At 40.1% G+C, this 5,085-nt stretch overlaps 1 non-coding gene across 1 annotated transcript; it reads right to left on the reverse strand.

Moving 5' to 3' along the window:
- Positions 1–4,183: 4,183 nt before the first annotated feature.
- LOC131147081 (small nucleolar RNA R71) lies at positions 4,184–4,289 on the reverse strand. Its single transcript, XR_009134607.1, has one exon. It is a non-coding gene; the product is annotated as a small nucleolar RNA R71 (small nucleolar RNA).
- Between the last annotated feature and the right edge of the window lie 796 nt (positions 4,290–5,085).

Here is a 5,085-nt window from a genome sequence, read left to right on the forward strand (position 1 = left end):
ATGATAAATTCCCTATTCCAAAAACCAGGATACAATTCATCCATCTTGTTGAAGCAAAAATATTCTCCAAATTTGATCTGAAAGGAGCTTTTTGGCAACTTAGTATTCATCCGAATGACAGATTCAAGACAGTTTTCTATATTCCAAATGAACAGTTCCAATGAACTGTTTTACCCTTTGGATTAAAGATTGCACCATCACTGTTTCAAAAGGCGATGACCAGGATTTTCAATCCTATCCTGCACAGTATTTGATCTATATTGACGATATTCTATTATTTTCTAAGAGTCTTACAGATCATCATCACCTTCTTGAACATTTCCACCAGTTGGCATCACAGTATAGGATAATGCTGTCAGAAAAGAAAAGCATGATTGGACAACACGAAATTGATTTTCTAGGAATGAAAATATCCCATGGAATCATCTGCCCAGGTCCTCATCTTGCTGAGCAATTATTATAATTTCTTGATGATAATCTCTCTGTCAAGGAAATACAACAATTTCTCGGCATCATTAATTACATCAGAGACTTTATTCCGAATGCAAGTCAATTCACCAACGCCTTGTCACAACTTTTGAAAAAGAAGCCACCCCCATGGGTCCCTGACCAAACACAAGTTGTCAAAAATCTCAAGAAAGCTGCAAAGGATCCACCGCCTCTGACTATTCCATCTACAATAAATCTTATCATCCAGTCAGACGCTAGTGACCATTATTAGGGTGTCTTACTGCTTGAAGAAAAGGACAACAAAAGATCCTATTATGGACACACCAGTGGAGAATTCAAAGAATCCCAAAAGCATTATCACATTGTCTTCAAAGAAATTATTACAGTAAAAAATGGAATTCAGAAATTTGACTTTTATGTCAGATCAAAGCATTTTACGATTGAAATGGACAACTCATCTTTCCCAAAAATGCTTGAATTCTGGAATAAGATTCTTCTTGATCCACAGATTCTCAGACTGAAAGATTGGTTTTCCATATATGACTTCTTTGTGAAGCATATAAAAGGCGATCACAATGTCCTCGCTGATATGTTATCTCGCCCTCGGAAAACTACCTATCTTATCTCAAGACACCGAGCTATTCCATTAATCCTTATGGCCTCAACATCCTCCTCTTCACCACCAGACGTTCTCTATCTTGGTGCCTGTACCCAGATACAGTTCCCTCTAGAGATACCTCCAAAGATCACTAATGCCTCCAAAATCAAATCCTATGCCAAGACCTTCTATGGTTACTATGATGATCTGACAAGCCATCATCTGATCTTCCCATCTTACCCTTTCCTCAATCCTTACATCATCAAACCATCATCCTTTAATACTCATGTATTATGGTATTTATGGTATATCTCTGTTTTGCAAGTACATGCTGTATTCCTCCCACTTCAGGAGACGTACACTCATCTTGATGATCCAGCCAATCAGAAATCCATGTTTTGGACTTTCCTCCAGCTGTTTGATCCTCTATTCACTTGGAGAAAGAAATTGACTACTCTCATGGGTAACATAACCTTTGGAAAATAGACCCAGCTGAAGCAGCCTCAGTACACAGTATCTTCATTCTACATAGACTATATTTCTATAATTCAAATAGAAACCTCTTATGGTCCCAGAATCAAGTCTACGAATAGGATACGCTGTATAACTTCCCCAGTACATGGCCCAACTACAAGCCTTCACTATTAAATCACCTCTGTGAAATGAACAATCGGCAGTTCTACTATGAACTCGTCAAAGCCATTCCAGACGAGATTCCAGCTCCTAAACCACCTGACAAGGACCACACTAATCATGATCCTATGGACACTGATGAAGATTATCCTTGGGATCCGCCAACTTACCACCATTCGATCTATAGAGACACCACGAATGAGGATTACATCAACCTCAACCTCTCGCCGTCTCATCACATCTAGCCCCACATGTCCCCTGCATTATGTATTATTGTCACCAAAGTCCACAATGGTGGGCTGCTTTATATTTGCGTATGTAATAAGTTTGGTTTAAAGTTAAAAGGTCTTTGCATAATTAAAGGTGGTGGGTCACTCCCGCACAAATGCAGCCGCCCATGTGCTATCACCTTTTAATTATGTCAATTGTCAGTCGTCGCTAAAGTCTTCAACCACTTTAGATTTATGTCGTCGTCTACTTTATATCTTTATCATATTTGCTTTATGTCCTTATCAGCTGTCTATAAGATGCTTGCTTCTCATGTAAGTCTTGGGGGTCTCAGACCTCTATTTAAGGCACTGCCTTCCCATTTGTAAGGCAGAGCAGAACGGAACGGATTGAGAAATAAAAATCCCTTTGTGTGTTTTATCCATGGCTTTCTAAGTTCTCTCTTTCCTAAGGAATATTTTTCCAAAAGGCTTCTAAGCCTCACTTCTATGAGCTTGTAATATCTTTTATGATATTATGAGGGATTACTTTACAGTGGAAACCCGTAACCTGCCAAGTCACAGTGTTGGCGCAAGGCTAACCTCAGGTTTAACGAAACTGTAATGGGTTCCTTTGATGATCATGACATGGCACCAAGTATGTTTTGTGCTTGCCTTTAAGGAGGATCCTGCACATCAGAAAGGTTGTACGGTCCCCGAAAACCTCCTCTGGTAAAGCATTTATTGAAGGACTCGAGTTCTCCATTTGAGTGGCCAGGGGAAGGCATGTGTTGGAAAGCAATCAATATAGGACCACATCTCCAACACAGGAGGTCTTCGGGGACCGTACAACCTTTCTAGTGCAACGAGACTCTCATACCAATTGTTAGAATTGGTGTATTCCCAAGAGGGGGGTGAATTGGGTATTTAAAATTTATTCCTAGGTTTAGTTAATCTAGCAACACCATTGCACAAACCTAGGGTCTTTCTATTTAATTATAAACCTAATCAACACATATACTACATATAATGAATCAAGCACACAATATATATGTGCTGAAAATAAAAGTATGGAAAATAAATTTGTGAAAATATAAAGAACACGCACGATATGTAATCGAAGTTTAGTCAACTGTGCCTACGTCCCCACCTCTAACTCGCAAGCCCGAGGATTCCACTAATAGCTCACTTAACGGGTGGAGCGGTACCTAATACAACCAGATCAATTAGCACGGGGCTGACCTCAACCTTTATAAATTCTCCTTGCGGGGCGGAGAAGACCTTAACAATCCTTACGGGCTGGATTACTGCCCCCTCAGGCCACGCCTAGAAATACAACCTTATTTTTCTCAATCAAGTTGGTACAATGATTGTGCTTTCATGTAAAGCAGATATGTACCCAATACGCGCAAGTAATAATCAATCCACACCAAACATATAAGAACTGTAAGCTCAGTAGTGTATATGTGCAATCTACACTCAATATAATGATTATACTTAGTCAAGCACAAGAGTGTTCAAGCAAGCTAATATTTGAAACAAGCTAAATGAAATCTCAATAGCAAATCATGGTTTCAAAGATGTTAATCAAGTATTCAAACTAGCTCAAAAGATTTCCTTCAATGAAATAAGTACATGAGTAGTTTGAAAAATATTTTAGCTTGTAGAAAATATTTTGCACAACAAAATCAAAGCTATGGGATACTTACAAAGACAATGCAAATATCCTAAGCTTGCTAGTTTATCCCAGCACAAGATTTATAATATTGAAATCTGTGGGATAAACTTAACTAAACTCCCTTTAGGAAACCTATCTCTAATTCGAAGAAGGCTGAGTTGTATGAATTGAAAGCAATGGCCAAAGATAACCTACCAGTTCCCACTGAACAAATCTCGGAACCCCACACTCCCTACCTGCTTGTGGTGGGAGAGCAACATCTTCGGCCTCTTAGGGACTACTTTGTACCTAATGCATACACATCGCCATCTTGCATCCAATTCTCAGATGTTCAGGCGGCACAATTTGAGATTAAGACTTCGATCATCTCGATGTTATCCGACTTTCATGGGAACTCTACTGAAAATCCTTATCAGCATTTAGATAAGTTCTTGGAAATTTGTTCCACCATCTACATCCCTAATTTCAGTGATGATGCTCTCCGTCTTAGGTTTTTCCTATTCTCTCATAAGGATAAGGCCAAATGGTTGACATCCTTAGAACCTAACTCGGTGACCAACTGGGCCACCATGCAACATGAATTTCATAAAAATCACTTTCCAATTAGGAAGACTAACCAGCTTTGGAGAGCCATCACAAGTTTCTCACAGATGGATGGGGAACTCTTTTTTAAGACTTGGGAGCGCTTTAGGGATCTGCTCCGTAAATGCCCACATCACTAGGTACCCAAGTGGCAATTAGTCCAAACTTTCTATGAAGGGTTGACTAAGAGAGATAGGTCCATGGTTGATGCATCGTGCGGAGGTACTTTCCTCACTAAGCACGAGAACAAGGCTTGTATTATCTTTGACAATCTGGTTGAAAACTCTTAGCAGCACATGATTGCCACCCCTAAACTACCTAATCCATCAACTTCTAAACCTAAAGGAGTTTATGAGTTAGCCACGAGCCAAAACTTAGCCTCTACTCTGCATGTCATATCCAAAAAGTTGGATCAATGCCTGTCCCTGGGACCGCAAACAATGATGTGTGCAGAGATATGTGCAATTTGCTCCGACCCTTCAAATACATGTTATAATTGCCCACACGCGCATCCCCTGTAAGAACCCGAACCGTGATATATGGGTTAATTGTGTAAAAGAAGGATAAAATGGAAAATTGAGCAGGGTTCGTAGATGAGACTAAGGTTTGTCGACAAATGTTGAAGGTTCCTCGTCGACAAGGGAATGCCGAGAGGTCTGAAGGAATTGAAATATCTGGCTCATCGATGAGGCCACTGACTAGTCAACGAAGCTAATGGCGTATTTGCCGACAAGGGCGCCAATTCGTTGACGAATCCACCCGGGTTAAAGGTCCTATAATTGATATTTTTGGTTGCTTTGGGACTAAGTTTCCCTAAACACACACTCTCTCTCTCTCTCTCTAGAACTCAAAGGAACTCTCTCTCTCTCTTCGATTTCTTCTCTATTCGTCACCTGATTTGTAAATCGGACGTTACTGCGAGGATCAGGGAAGGATTC

Source organism: Malania oleifera, chromosome 13 (assembly GCF_029873635.1).
Source record: "Malania oleifera isolate guangnan ecotype guangnan chromosome 13, ASM2987363v1, whole genome shotgun sequence".
Taxonomy (NCBI): Eukaryota; Viridiplantae; Streptophyta; class Magnoliopsida; order Santalales; family Ximeniaceae; genus Malania; species Malania oleifera.